Here is a 16,904-nt window from a genome sequence, read left to right on the forward strand (position 1 = left end):
CTAAATAAAAATAATTATACATATACATGTAGAGTGAATCCCAAAACTGTAAGAAAAATAATTAAAATGAATATAATACAGTTCATAGTTTCTAGGAGAGCCATACAATTACCTATTTATTATGAGCAGGTCCAAATGCTTGTTTTTGTATATAAAGAGAAAATATAATGAATTAAATACTCTGACTGTATTACCAATGTAAAAACATTTTTTTTTCCATTTTCTGAGCCCATGAATACAACATCTTTTATACACTGAATTCCAACATAAACTGGGGTTTTAATATCAAGGGTGATAAAATACAGAAAGTTATTAGGCTGTCACTTTTCTCTGACAATTCCAGAAAAGGCCAGATGTGTACACAGTAATCACTACTCCAGTTCTATGTGATGCCTTCACCTTGGAGATGATGATGTTGGGAAACACTGCAGATGGTATCTTGAAATGAGATAAACATGTGCAAGTGGGGACTTAGCCATGATGACTAGCAGTGTTATGGCAGAGCTACCCGTCAGTAGTCACTGGATGAGAAATTTTCCCAGGTGGATAATGCTTCCAGAAGGACATTTGGATCACTCCTTCAGCTTACCTCTGTGGATTCCCACAGTAGGTTCCCGATTACTCCTGCCAGGACCAGTGCCTGCACACAGTGAAACCCCACGTACCTGTCATGCTTCCAGAGGAGCTGAAGCATCTACTGCACAGGCAATCCTGTCTGTATTGCAGAAAAAAATCCACTCATTGAATGCAAGCTCTATGTAAAAAGAAAGTTAAAGACAGGTGAGAAAAAGAAAAGTGAGTTTCAGATGAGATAAATGACTTACTCATAGTTATAGGACTGGACAAAAAGCAAAAATGAGGCACATGCTCTGGGCTTTGGGATCCACACGTTAGTAAAGTCTGCTGCTGCTCACTACCACCCTCCATTTGTTGGCCCAGATGAAAACTAAACAGAGAGATAGATGTACTTCAGAATCACTTATTGTATGTAAAATATACAAAACCAAACTTAGCTGATTAACTAATCTTAATATTCATTTCTACTCCTTTAGATACAGTGAAAGAATGAACATCACCAGTTAATCATCTAGAATATTCAATGGGTGGCTATTCCAGTTTAGATTTGAGTGTTACTCAGACAAATTCTTAAATTTCATTTCTAATATATAACACTGAAACAGAAGGGACAAGGTGTGTGAATTTCCAGTCCATGTAAAACAGGCCAGTGATTAAGCTTCAGTAAATCATGCTTTACATGTATAGAGTAGACATTACTTGTAACTAGTAAATAAATTGTGTAACTTCTAAACAAAGAACATGTGAAAAATCTTGAGAAGACATAGTTATTATAAGTGCCCTGAGTTCATGACCGCCCTGGAGCCTGAGTATGTTGCTAAATATAATTCAAGAACCAGAAAACATAATTATCCTTTATTATGAATAGTCACCAAATCCTTTTCAAAAAGGGGATTACTTAAAATAGTGTTACTTCTTTGAGGATCAGATTTTTAATATAAAAATATTTGGGTGTCACTAATATAATACCATTCCTTAAATACTTGCAAATGCATTCTTAACTTTTCTATATTTCAAAATCTCCATTTCTTTTTTATAGTTTCACCTATGTTCTATTCCATTATGAGAAATACAGTTTAATTTGGGGGGGGGGGTGTGTATTAATTTGGGCTGTGTGTGTGTTTGTTTAACAAAAATAGTATTTAAAATCTAACTGGGCAATAGAAAGGTTAAATGGTCACTCTGTTCTATTTTAAGACATGAGAACAACTGCTTTCTCTGTGTTGGTATACTCAGAAATCCCAGCAAGCATGCAGAGAATTTCTATCTGAGAAGACAAGAGCTGCTTGCTTTTTTTGAAGTTCTCCAATGTGTTTAGGAATCACTTTACAGTTCAGAGCACTCTTGTGTGTTTATGTGTGGAATCCTGGCTTTGATGGGAAGCAGCGGCCTCTACTACTGGGTGCAGAGCCGCATCTCCTATAACAACAGGCACGGGCAGCTCATAGGCTGATGAAAAATAAGCACTGGATATCATCTGCATATATCAAGAAGACAGGCACAGCAAGCTTCCTTCTCTGTTTACCCAAATGCTACTTATTTATGACAATAACAACATGGTATTTGATTGGCTGTCAATCAAGGCAGATATGTTGTACTCAACAAAGCCAGTTTTCCTTGGTTCTGGTCTATTTAGGAACTGTGTGGGTAAAGCAGGCCTCAGGCTTTGGATCTTCCTTTAAAATTATACTACAACCTATGAACCAAAGAAACTCATGTCAGTATAGACATGATTATTTCACGGTCTAATTTAACACTGGAAAACATTAAGCAGTGATTATATAGGCCTATCTGGTATGGTAATGTCATGTAAATAATTCTAAGATTGCTTTGTAGTTGGCTTCATAATTTCTAAGTATCACTGCCTGCTCTTCAAGACTACATTTACTATAAAGATATAATAAATTAAATGCACAATGCAAATAATAAATATGTTTTCTGAATTTAAAATGTAATTATAAACTCAAATAAAATAACTACTTTTAACAAGAGACAAATGCTGCAAAAGAAATGTGTAAATGCTTCAGAAAATTGAATTATGGGTTCTACCATTATATTTAACAAAAAGAAGAGTGTAAGAGTAGAGGCATTAGGTTTTGTGTTTTATAGTTTTTCTCATGAAATAGTTCAGATTTATAATTTCTGATCATTAGAACTTGTATGAATCTCATGATTTTTGAATTCATGTCAATCTGTGGCCTTATTTGTCAACTCTTCAATGCCTTCATAATTTATACATTTATCAATTTATCAAATACTGTTATCATGATAGATGATAGATAGCTATTGGGAAAAACACAATTGAAATTTTGAATAACAGTGTATCAGGGTTCTCTAGAGGAACAGAACTGATTGAATGGATTTTATTTAAAGGGAATTTATTGGCTTAGTTTACAGCAGTCCAACAATAGCAGTTTGTTGGCCTGAGAGTCAAGGATCATTGTAGCTGCTCAGTCCAGGAGGCTGGATACCTCCTCAGTTCCAATCCAGCACTGAAACCCAGGGGCTTCCTGGAGAGCCCTGGTCTTCAGTCCACACTGATCTTCAGTTCACACAGGTTTTCAGTCCATGTTGGAAGGCAGCAGGCAGCAGCAGCCAGGTGGGAGGAAGAGATTCTTTTCTCTCAGAGTTTCCTTAGATAAAGCCTCCCCTCACCCCCCCGAGAGGGGCCACTCACAATGAGGGAAGGGCTCACATTGAAGGAAGGACTTCCTCTTTCATTTAATTCTTCCTGGAAGCAACCTCAGTGACTCATTCAAAAGGAACATCTGTGGATTTATAGAAAGATCAAGTTGACAACAAAACTTAATCATCACAAGTCCACTCCTTGTCAACATGACACCAAACCATATCTCCTTACATCATAATTAATTTCCAAATGAAGACAGTAGCAAGGTCAAGATTCCACCTAACATGATATAACTGTCCCAGTTACAACTGGACATGCACCATCTTCCCCCCAAAACAAGGTCCTTTGAGAAATGCTTACTCTATAATATTTTAGGTTAGATATAAATTCAACAACAGTTAAGTAGTGATATAATAATTTTAATCTATACTAATTGCCTAATGCAGATATAGAAGAAGAACAAAAGCATTTTAATGTTGGTGTACATATGCAGAAAGACTCCCTAAAATGGTAGAGCATGGCAGTTATAGTCCTTATTTTGTAGCTGGTCATATAGCTTTAGCTGGTATTTGTAACTACCTTCTTCTTATATCCATTATGTATTTCCTCCACCTTCAGCAAGCATATCAGCAAGTTTTGGTTCTTTACTTGGAGGGGTGACTCCTACTTTCATTCCTTAAGGATCTGGACCATTTATCATATTGTCTTTGTTGGGTTGTTAGAGTTGTTCTTTGACTTTGATAACAGGAAATAGCACCAAGAGATGCCCTAACTGGTCTCCTGTACTGCAGACATACCTCTCCATTCTTACCCATGTTACCATTGCAACTCCTTTCTTCTTTTTTTAAATTTTTTTTTTTAAATTTATTTATTTGAGAGCGACAGACACAGAGAAAAAGACAGATAAAGGGAGAGAGAGAGAATGGGCGCGCCAGGGCTTCCAGCCTCTGCAAACGAATTCCAGACACGTGCGCCCCCTTGTGGATCTGGCTAAGGTGGGACCTGGGGAACCAAGCCTTGAACCAGGGTCCTTAGGCTTCACAGCCAAGTGCTTAACCACTAAGCCATCTCTCCAGCCCTGCAACTCCTTTCTTAACCTGTTCACTTAAGAGCATCAGGAGCTCAAAGTGGCCAGGGAGATATCTTAGCTTCCAGTTCAGTTAAATGTTTTTTGTGTCTCCTGGCAAAAGCACTCCCCCCTCTGGAACTGGGAACAGGATGCACAAATTTGGCTAATGGGTCACTTGAAGTAACAGTACGTGATATGATGCCCATTTCCACCCCTTGATTCTTGGACTGCAGAATCCAGGCTGTATTTTACTGATTCAGAGCATATGCAACCTGCTGTAGCAGCCTCCCCCAGCTCTCCAGCCTATTTCCACCTAGTTGGTTCTGTGACTGTTTCTTTAAAAGGCCATTCCACCATTCTACAAGCCAGCTGCTTCAGAGTGGTGGAATGCATGGTAAGACAAGTGAATTACATGATAATGAGCCCACTGCCACCTTCCCTAGCTGTGAAATGAGTGCCTTTGTCAGAAGCAATGATGTGTGGAATACAATAATGGTGGATAAGGCATTCTGTAAACCCATGGATGGTAGTTTTGGCAGATGCACTACATGCAAGAAAAGTAAATCCATACCCAGGATAAAAGACCAATGATTGAGCATTTTAAGCATGCTAGGGCTCCTCTCAGGAATCATTTCTGAAAGTCTTAGTCAAAGCCACATCTTCTGGAGGCTCCCATTGTGGGGACAAAGAGGAGTGTACATGGCAAATCCACTCCAGATTTTCAAGTTCTCTGGGCCTTCATCAACATGAGGAGCTGGTGTTCTTTCACAGAAGTGCATCTTTGAATCTATACTTCAGCCAACCAATCAAATAAACTTTTGGCACATCTTCCAACTGCAGAAGCTGCAATGTTAAATCTAAAATCTCTGCTCAATTCAATAGACTCTGCCTGATCTAATCTTAGATTTTTACCTCCCACATGATTAAAGTCCATTCCTACACATATTCCCCATGCTTCTCCCTGTACACATTAGAAAACCCCTGAAGTTCTTTAAGGGTCTACCTCCCCTCCTTTGGAGTCATACTTTCTTTCCTCTTTTTTTTTTTAATGCATTTTATTCATTTATTTGAGAGAGAGAAAGAAGCAGAGAACAAGAGAGAGAGAGAGAGAGAAAGAGAGAGAGAGAGAGAGAGAGAGAGAGAGAGGCCCTCAGCCATTGCAAACAAACTCCAGATGCATGAGCCCACATGTGCATCTGGCTTCTGTGGGTTCTGGGTTCTTGAGAGTCAAACTGGGATCCTTTGGCTTTGCAGGCAAACACCTTAACCTCTAAGCAATCTCTCCAGCCACTTGAGTCACACTATATAACCTTTAGAGGCCTGCCTGGTGTTAAGTCAGGTTATAGGTCTAAAGACAAAGATGGGTGGGCAATGATGAGGAGTATCACCAGCTCCTGCAGGGAGGGTCACTGGTAGTTCCTCAGACAAAGAAGGATTAATTCCCTCAGGCAAGGGTGGAGAGGACAATACTTTGGGGTGTGGGGGTGGGGATGCAACTGCTGCTAAGGGAAGGGAGGTCCCATTGTCATGCAAAACAACTTGCTCAGAACCTGATTGTTCGATGTTCCCAGATTCTTGAAGGTCTTCCCATACATCCCTATCTCAAATAATAGGATCTCACTATTTTCTAAGTAGTGCCCTCACTTTAACTTCTGATGGCCTGTGAGGCTGGTATTTGAATTTGTGTTGCAAGTTAGCCAATCTTTCAATGAGAACTTGGGTTTGGTTTTCTGCAATTTGAGCCCTGTTCTTGCTAGAGAGGAGACTCTCCTCCAGGGCACCCTTAGAAACCTTCAAATCATGTATGTTGGTCTTGAGCTGGGGAATTCCCTTCTGAGCTTCAGTTGTTCCCAGAGATAATAGAAAAAAAAAAATCATCATTTGTCTTACTTTTTCACAAATATTCTAAAGTTTTAGAAATGGAGTTACTAAATTCTTTGATCCTCACAAGACATAACTCTAGATTACCAAAAGCATCTGACTATCTTATGGAGTTCTTATATAGTTCACACCATGATTATCAGCATCCTCCCTATTACCAGTGAAAACACTCTCCTTATGACCAGTAAAAGCACTCTCCTTTTACCAGTAGAACTTTTAGTTGCACTGGATCTGGACAGCCAACTCTAGAAAACACCAAGATCATTAGAAAATTCTATTTTTCTATGAACAGTCCCAAAACCACAATCTGTATAAATCAGAGTTCTCTAGAGGAACAGAACCAACAGAATGAATCACATTAAAAGGAATTTATTGGGTTAGCTCAAGCCAGTCCAACAATCGCAGTTTGTAGTCCTAAGAGTAAAGGAACCAGGTAGCTTGCTCTGTCCATGAGGCTGGATGCCTCAGTAGTCCCAATCCAGTACTGAAGGCCTGGAGGCTTCTTGGAGAACTGTTGGTTTTCAGTCCACACTGCAAAACAGCCAGCATTACCAGCAGCCAGGTGGGAGGAAGAGATTCTTTTTTCCCAGAGCTTCCTTAGATAAAGCCCCCCTCTGAAACTGGCTGTCCACTTTGAAGGAAGGGCTCACACTGTGGAAGGACTTCCTCCTTCAGTAAATCCTTCCTGGAAGCATCCTCAGAGATCCACTCAAAAGGAATGTCTGTAGATTCCTAAATAAATCAACTTGACAACAAAGCTATCACAATTAGTCTACACCACTGGTGTTAATACTGGCCTATAGTTATGGTTGTGAACTGTTATAACCTAAGGTCAATAGGTCCAGTACCTTGAATGATATGCATGCTATTTCAATACATGTGACTGACTTCAGAATGTTTTAATATGAAAAGTAATTACCATTTCTATTCTCATTAGGAGAGAAGTATAAATTAGTCAATGATTGTCTTTCACTATCATTTTTTAATTTAATGACCCTGAAAATATTGCATAGCTATTTGCTTTTAAAATGACAAAAGTGGCCAGTAGTGCATTTAAAAAGAATAATGGAAATTTAGTCATGGTATGATGAAAGGCCAGCAGATGTTTATAGCCATTCTGATTTAAATACAGATAATGCTTATGAGTAAATGTCAGATAAATATTTTTATCAAACTTTGGCACATGTGATTTGAGAGCGGATAGCTAGCCCAGCCACTACCAACATGGAGACTTTGTACTGACCTTTACTCTCAGTGCTTGAATGTCCCAACCTGAAGCTGAAGAAACGGCCCTGGGCGCACATGCCCTGGCTATTACAGTGTAAGCTCTGGTTGTGGGGTCCTTCTCATCACTGCAAGAATAATTCATGACATTATTGTTGAAGCTCTAAGTGTTGGCTCAATGACTAATGAGCAAGGGCATCAGAGGCCAGTAGATTCTTAGCCTACAGAGTCAATGGACAGTATATTAAGCCTCCAAGAACTTGCATCTAGCTTCCATTTTAAAATGGGAAGTTTAAGTTTCATAATCTTGGACCTATCAAATGCACCAAACATTTCAGACTCAATAGATTTCTTCTTCTCTTCACTGGGCTTGTCTGTGTCCTATTGAGTTTCTTCCTGGCTAGAGTATTCATGAGAATTAACTTACCTGGATACCTGATGAGTTGGTGCCTTTTGAGAGGAAACCAATGATCCTGGGTTTGCTCCAGCTGGTGAGGGTGTAAAGACTGTACTAATACCCTCTGAAAATGAAAGTATGAAGATTGCAGTAGAAGAAGCATGAGTGAAGACCTAGGAAGCACATTAAAGCTCTGACTGGAATTTCTTTTATTTTTATTTTTTTAAATTTATTTGAGAACAACAGAGGGAGAAAGAGGCAGAGAGAGAGAGAGAGAATGGGCATGCCAGGGAGTTGAAATTTGTAGTTCATAGACACATGGAGAAAAACCTGTTGTGCCCTCCCTTCTGACAAAGAACTCTAGGTAATTTAATAATTTTGATTACATCAAAATGAAAGAGACTGATTGAGAGGGGGACGGGATATGGAGAGTGGAGTTGCAAAGGGAAAATAGTGGGTGAGGGGATTACCATGGTTTGTCACCTATAATTATGAAAGCTGTTAATAAAAAAATAAAAGTAAAAAAAGATCTTCAATAAAAATTTAAAAAAAAAGAACCACAAAGAAATGGTGCATTTCACCTAGTTATATGGCATTCTCTTTGTGTGATCGCTTATTAAAATGATCATAGTACTTAAAGGTAAAAGATTTATCCAAACTATGTAAGACAGGAATGATTTGTAGTATCATACTAGCAAAAGAAAGACAAATTAGTTTGAAATAAAGTAGAAATACAGTTTATATTACCACTATTGATAAGTTAGTTCAAAGATACTGAATAAACATTTAAAGATATTAATACAATCTCTTAGCTATACAGTTTACTGTTCTTGGAAAATATATGTGGATAAAAAGTATTTTAAAGAAGACAGCTTAGTCAGACACTTGTGAAACTTTTGTCTTCTTATGTCCAGACTAAGACAGGGACATGAAGAGAAATTTGTCTTATTTTAACTTTCATATTATAATACAATTTTGTAAGTCTCTTCATATAAAATTTTATGAAATATTTGAGTTCTGGTGTTCAGCAAACATGAAAGACGGAGGGAGAACAAAAGAAGGTAATGGGTGGAGATTTTAACCAAAATACATTATGTGAATGTGTGAAAACTGTCAGTAAAAAGTTTTCAAAAAAGAAGGGACACATTAGATAAAAACAAGTAAATCTGAACAAGTAATACACATTTATATTAAAAAAAAAAAAAAAGGAAATGGATTGAATGGCCATACTGTTATTTCTGGCTTATAAGATTCCACAGGCTCTTAGCTTCCTCATGATTTCACAGGAATGCTATATTTCCTTATTATACTAGCTTGGCAATTAATATATTGAGTTTTGTATGATTTGATTAATTTGAACAGAAATTATGTTGGACACTAGTGATTACTACTATTTTAATCGTGTTCACAAATGATCTCCCATATCACCCACCCAATTTATCAAAAAGTTTTTCCTCTCTCTATTTGAAAATAAGAATGCCGTTTATGATTTTGTCATCACCGCAATTTTCTATGACTTTCTCAGAATCAAACACAGTTCAATTTCATTGCATAATGTGAGCAGTAGCCTAGATTACAATTCAGTCCTGTTAAGAGACTAAAATTCCTTTTGCTATTATTTTCAAATTGTGCATTTCAGTTCATTAGTGAGAAATTAATTTAAATACTTCTGCATAAATGTAACAAAGTAGAATAAAATAATATATACATATAACTTATTTCATGTAGCCCTATATTTTTTAAAAATTAAAACAAAATGTTTATTTTTATTTATTTATTTGAGAGCGACAGACAGTGAGAGTAAGAGGCAGAGAGAGAGAGAGAGAGAGAAGAGAGAGAATGGGAGCTCCAGGGCCTCAAGCCACTGCAAACGAACTCCAGACGTGTGCACCCCCTTGTGCATCTGGCTAACATGAATCCTGTGGAATCGAGCCTTGAACTAGGGCCCTTAGGCTTCACAGGCAAGCGCTTAACAGCTAAGCCATCTCTCCAGCCCCCTATCTTTTTGTAAAATTGTGAATATGTGTATATATTTATATAATTCATTTATAAAGTATTGAATATATATCATTATGAGATAGTGCAATATAATTTCCAATGTGTGATAGCGAAAATGTTTGATAATTATTGTTATACAGAATTATATGTCAGGATTTTATTATTTATATGATATGGGGATATTGTTACTTTAAGAGTGAAGGAAAACTTCTTGGTCTTTGAACTCAGGATTTGGGATATTAGGTGCTCATAGTTACACACAACTTACATTGAGTCAGTGTTCTCCAGGTTCTTGTCAATTGAATTTGAAGAGTAAAGTCCAAAGACAACAAAGGGACCTTTTTTTTTTTTTTTTGGTTTGGTTTGTTTTTTTAAGGTAAGATCTCCCTCTAGCCCTGGTGGACCTGGAGTTCACTATGCAGTCTCAGTGTAGCCTCAGACTCACAGCTATCCACCTACCTCTGCCTCTCAAGTGCTGGGATTAAAGATGTGCATCACCAATCCCAGTTAGAATGGCTTTATTATGGTCACATCTCCCAGGTAGCAGGAGGGATCCTCAGACATGGATGCTATTGAAGAAAGTATTCAATTTAGGATTATACCAACTGAGGAATCCTCATGGTGACTTTTGGAGGATTTCTTCCAGGGACTAAGGCTTTACTGGAGGGTGGATGAACTCATTAGTCCAATTTCCATGCCAGGTAGGTAGGTGCTTTGCAGTATTACTCAGATCCTTATCTCTGGTTTCTAAGGGAGGCAGAGCCCTGTAGGGGGGAGAAAAATAAAGATTTTAAAAAGTTCAACCTCTCTTCTGACATTTCTGGCCTTCAGCAAGGGGGTGGCTGACAGAACTCTTTTAGGGTAAAGCACACTCAAGAACAAAGTCCTGCTTCTAGCCAAGGCACTCTCAACTGCGTAGTCAATTTTTGTCTCCTGCTCTTTATCAGTTCTATTCTCATGTCAAATCACAGTAGCTATTTCTCTTTGCTTATGTAGGCAAAAAGGTTGTTCTTGACGTTTTAGTTCTTTTTGTAGTTACAGCAGAAGAAACTGGACAGGAAGAAATGGTTACAGGGTTCACAGACATGACAGTAGATCTGGAAACGGTGCAGAGAAAGTTCTTTAATTGTTGCATAGAGCATCACGGAAGGACCTCTACTTCAAGGGTATTGTTTTTAAGTGAGGATCAAGTTCAACTGCCTCACTTTGCATAGTGAGCCCGGCTCATTGATAACCACTGAAAACATGTGGAGTTGCTATGTCAGTCTAAATGAGTATTTGATATGGGGAGAAGAGAATATGAGTAAAGTTTCAGCCTCAAATATCTATTTTTGAGTCTCTAAATTTTCAAATATCTTAATAAACTTTGATTACAGAAGAACTTTCCCACAAGTGTCATATAAAATGTATGAGATTCCTCATAGTTTTTCCTTATTATTTTGACATGTGTTTATTTCCAAGTATTTTAATGTTTCTTAGCCTTTAAACAAATCAGTGGGCACATGCCTATATTTTCCCTCTGAACTTTTAAAATTTCTACTTAGAATAAGAAGTTTCACATGTAATATTTTCTGTTTCCTTCTTTATCCACTTTTATCTTAAGAAATTATTTTTCTGTGTATTTTGTTGCACTTTTTTTTGGGGGGGGGGGTCATGTAGGGTTCCACTCTGGCCCAGGCTGACCTGGAATTAACTATGGAGTCTCAGAGTGGCCTCGAACTCATGGCGATCCTCCTACCTCTACCTCCCGAGTGATGGGATTAAAGGTGTGTGCTACCACGCCCGGCTTCACAATTTTTTTTCTTGATGAAGAGTGTATAGAAGTAAATTCTGCTCTTGTGCAACATTTTGATGGCAAGAAAGATATAAGACCTAATAAAGTAATTGGGGTATAATAGTGGCTGGGTTTAGTTTGCAGTTGTGTGTAAGATTGATAGGGGAAGTCTAATCAAAATCTGCTATTTGCATTAAGACTTGAAAAAGCAAGAAAGAAGACTAGCAAGTCAATGAGCAGGTGTCAGGCTGAAGGATAAAAAAATACAAATACTCCAGATATATAATTAAAAATGTGTTTGGTGCCCTTGGAGATAAAATGTGAAGCATATGCTGGGAGTGGTAGGATATGCCTTTAATACCAGAACTTGGGAAGCGGAAGTAGAAGGATCACTGTGAGTCTGAGGACAACCTGAGACTACATAATGAATTCCAGGTCAGCCTGAGCTACAGTGAGACTCTACCTCAAAAAACAAAAACAAAACACAAAAATTGATGCATAATATTAGTCTGTCTATTATGATTTATAAAATTCAGATTAGTTACAAAATTCAATTTATATTAAAATTACCAAAAAGTCTTAACTCTTGCCATCTTTTGATTCTTTTTCTTAAGATTTATTTTTATTTACTTACTTATTAGAAACAGAGACAGGAGGAGAGAGATTGAGAGTGAGTGTGAATGGGCGCAACAGGGCTTCTAGCCACTGCAAACAAACTTCAGAAGCATGAACCACCATGTGCATGTGGCTTACATGGGACCTGAAGAATCAAACCTCAGACCTTTGGCTTTGCAGGCAAGCACCTTAACCACTAAGCCATCTCTCCAGCACTCGTTTGATTCTTTTAACTGATATACAGCTTATATCTATTTTGAAATAACTCTAAAATATTGAAAAAATAGTTCCATATACTAAAGTTAGTTATAACTCTTAATGATTCACTTCATTAGGAACCATTCTTTTTCTAACTCTTTTATTGATAACTTCCACTATATAAACAATATAACATGATCACAATCCCCTTCCATCACCCTTCTTTTTCCCTCTCCCAAGATATCCCTTCACTGAGCCCCTTATTCTTTCCAAGTAGTCTCTCGTCTATTTTGATGTCATCATTGTTCCCTCCTACTATGCAGGTCTCTTACAGGTGACATCAGCTACACTGAAGTCATCAAAAGGACTTATTTAATTCTTGTCATCATTTGATTCCAATAATTGGTATATATCATCAATATCATCCAATAATTAGTATATATCAATACTTTGTGTCTCAAAGATAATATTATGAAAACTTTCTTTGGCTTTTGCATTCATACCGCTAGCTCTTCTACAATTGTTCCTTCATGAACTAATGTTGTCTCCCTTAAGGGAAGGGGGATAACAACTTATAAATTCCAGTTTTGATTTTAAGAAGAACATAGCAGTTGTCTGTTTTCTCTGTTATTATTAAAGAAATTCCATTATTATTTTGATCCATTTTCTTTAATAGGTCCAATAGATCCCCCCCCCATTTCAAAAGCTCAGATGTTTCTGGGATAGACACCATTAATTAAAAATTAATTTTATTTAAATATTTAAAAGAATAAAAAATTGGAGAGATGGCTTAGCTGTTAAGGGATTTGCCAAAGAATCCTGGTTCAATTCTCCAGGACCTGTGTAAGCCAGATGCACAAAGGGTACATGCATCTGGAATTAATTTGCAGTGGCTGGAGACCCTGGAATGCCCATTCCCTTTGTCCACCTCTCTGCCTCTTTCTCTGTCTCAAATAAATAAAGCAAATATTTTTAAAAGTATTAAAAATTTGCATTCATCAACTCCAAATATACATCTATATATGTATAACCCATTATCAAAATTATTATTTAAAAAGGAAAATTAATAATTTATCTTTGTTTTAGTTCCAGAAATAAATGTTTGATTGTTTAGAAAAAAGACTGTTGTTACTCAAATTTTATTTGGATTCCTTTTTTAAATATATTTTATTTATTTGAGATAGACAAAGAAAAAGAGGGAGAAAGAGAGAGAGAGAGAGAGAGAGAGAGAGAGAGAGAGAGAGAGAGCACTCCAGGATCTCTAGCTACTGCAAACAAATTCCAGATGTATGCACCATCTTGTACATTTGGCTTAAGTACATTCTGGAAAATCAAATCTGGGTTCTTTGGCTTTGTACACAGGTGCCTTAAGCCATCTCCCTAGCCCCTATTTGGATTCCTAAAAATTTGCTAACAATGGTACCAACTTGACTGTATTCTCTGAGTACAAAACTAGTTAATAATAAATAAATAAATAAATAAAATATTCATAAAACAATTTTAAAAAACTAAAAAAAAAAATTAAAAAGAAGGTAAATGGAGGGGATTAGGACCAAATTACAGTATGAAAATTCTCAACAAAAGAAAAAATATGGACAAATAGAAAACCTTGTTCACTCTCACAGAATGAGATATTGAGCTGTGGCTATTTTTTTCCAACTTAATCCAATTAGAAAATACCAGATTTCCCTAAAATATGTGTAGATATTCACTGTTGGTTGCCAAAAAGTAGACATATTGAAAAGTGTGGGTGATACTCCTGGATGAAATATGGACATGAGTAAAGCATAACTCATGTTTCAGAAAAACAGGAGATATAGGAGAAGGATAATGTCCAGGCACAGCTTTGAGAAATTTAGTTAGGTATCATTATTCAATTACTGGTAATTTCCTATTGGGAAGGAGTGCTCATTTTGAGGAAGATTCTTGGTTTTCAACCTGGATTTAGGTGCCAGTAAGTAAAAGTGAGCTAACAACACTGAAGAAATTCAAATGTACATAAAAATAACAAGAATCAAAAAAGAAAATAAACAGTAAGAAATTGATCCTGAAGTGTGGTCAGGGTTTCATAGAAGGAGGCAGACTAGATGTCATAGATACAGCCAAATAGCCCAACTTCAGTGTCCACTAGCTCTATGTTAAACAGAGAAAAAGAGAAGCTTGTAAGTAAAATGATCCCATTTTAAGGTGTTGGGAATGAGTTAAAACAGAAAGAATGTGAGAGTAAAAAACTAAAAAAAAAAAAGGAATGAAAGTCTTGAGAGTTTAAGAATCCAGCCCGTGGTGCTATTTGAATACAGGCGCTTAATAGCACCTTGAAAGGAACTCAAGTCTTGGAATAGGTGTATCTGTCATGCTGAAAAGCAATTATGTGTTTTTGTTTTTTTTTTTTTCAGCAGCTAGAATGTAGAACCAAGAGGTTGAAGTTGATATATAAGGAGATATATTTTGGTTCAACGATTATCCTCTATTTCACTAAAAAAAAAAAAAAAAAAAAAAAAAAAAATTAGTATCCTCAACAGGGAATGAGTCTCCCATGATTAGATTTATATAGCTGGACGGAATACCACTATTAAGATTTTCTGTAATGTACATAAGGGGCAAGGAAATAACATTTAATTCCTCCCTGTTTTCTTATTGGGGAAGATAGAAGGTGAGATCAGTAATTGTTAGTACCAAAGATATTAGATAGTAAGTAATACATATGGTTTTGAGTGAAGACTACTTGCATAAATATTGACTAGATGTTGATTCACACTTTGCTGTCAGTCTCTTCAGTGGCTACATCTGGCACTCACATACACTCCATGCAAGCTCGGGATCGAGCCAGCACCTTCACTTGAGCTGGTTAACAACTTCAGATTTCAATGTTGGGTCAGAATTTTAGTCATAGAATGGTTTTTAATGAAATGCTAATGCTTTTGCATTGGTACTAAGTACATTTCTTTAGGGCATTGCTTATCTCAAAACTATTTAAGTATTAAGAGCATTGTTATGCCTCTTGTTTTCATGTGAATAACTTTAATGTCTACTTGCCCAAAGAAATTACAGAAAATCTTTATAAAGATAAATCAAGTCTCACTAGCTGGTGTTTACTTTCACTATCATTTCACTCATAAGATTTTACTTCTCTCCATGCAGAGTCCTCAAACAATGGGATAAACTTGAATTGGGCATCTACTATGTACATGGGTGAAGACTGGATATGGAGGGTAGAAAGGTACAGGAAATATTGTCACCAGATAGCCTAGCTGTCTAGTCTAGAGAAGTCAGGGATACATATGTTAGTATAATTCATACAGTATTACAGTAAGCACCAGGATACATTTGAATATGGAAAGAGAGAATATATTACATTACATATATATGCATACATATATATGTGTATGTGATATATATGTAATAAAATACACATGTAACATGTGATATGTAAGTGGCATGAGCATGTTGGAGCAATATCTACATCCATAAATAGAAAGACTCTAACTCTTGAAAGGAAGTAGTGTCCTAAAAGTCTGATTCTTGACTATGAGCACTCTGGTCAGGAGGTCCTTAAGAATCACTCGTAGCTGCTGAGTAATGATTTTCAGGAAGAAAGGAGAAGAGTTCAGGGAATGCAAAGAATTTTGTTTAGTTCTTCTTTTCAGTGCAAAGAATTTCACAATTTTGTGTAATGTATATAAGTAATGGATGCTTTTGTGTGAGCACAAAAATCTCCTCATTTATAAGTAGAAACAACTCTTGATGATCTTTCTGCCCCTCCCCCCACCATCTTCCTCACCTTCCATCATGCTGTGCAGTTCAGTGACATAACTTTCTTATAAAGGTGTCTTTTCTAGCCTTCAGAAATAAGTGTAGAGAAAGACCAGTCAGTCTGTAGTTCTGGGTAAGTTAATATTTTGGGTTAATATCATGTCATGGATGCTTTCAGATATTATTATTTATGTTTATTTGCTTACCCTATATATTTTCAAATGACAGTAATGTGAAACTGTGCTGTGATGTTCTTAGACAACCCATTACTGATGTACACCCTCCAGTATTATAATTATTTCTTACTACAAGTATGACTACTGCAAAGCAAAGTTGTCAGAAACATTTTATCTTTTACTTCACAAAGCAAGTTTATTTTTTATTAAATGACAATTTAGTACTTAAGTATAATGTAATTTGATTATAATCCCCTCACAGTAGCCTTTCTGTCCCATCTCTCCTCTTTCTTATTCACTGTACTACTTCTTAGTTCCAATTAGTCCCTCCTCTATTCTGATGACTTTTTTTTTCTTCCCGTCTTCATCATCCCTGTTAATATGTTAATGAATTCAATATTGTGGGAGTGTTTAGCAGCGAATAGCAATCATTGTGAGATCATGAAGTAACAAGCAAGAAGCTGCAAGATGGTGTCCCAAAGTATTCCTACAGACTCTCTGGTGTTTTTTTTTTTTTTTTTTTTTTTTTAGTTATGTACATACTTAGTCTGTAAACAGCACATGTTGGTGCCATCCTTTCCCTCATCCCTGCTCCTTTTCTGAAGGGTCAGTCC

The 16,904-nt window shown here is 36.7% G+C and overlaps 1 protein-coding gene and 1 pseudogene across 7 annotated transcripts in view; both read left to right on the forward strand.

Annotated features, from left to right (window-relative positions):
* The window catches only part of Erbb4 (erb-b2 receptor tyrosine kinase 4), a 1,092,347-nt gene that overhangs the window by 617,131 nt on the left and 458,312 nt on the right, over positions 1-16,904 (forward strand). The window lies entirely within an intron of this gene.
* LOC105943762 lies at positions 7,380-16,241 on the forward strand (annotated as a pseudogene).

This window comes from Jaculus jaculus, chromosome 4 (genome assembly GCF_020740685.1).
Source record: "Jaculus jaculus isolate mJacJac1 chromosome 4, mJacJac1.mat.Y.cur, whole genome shotgun sequence".
Taxonomy (NCBI): Eukaryota; Metazoa; Chordata; class Mammalia; order Rodentia; family Dipodidae; genus Jaculus; species Jaculus jaculus.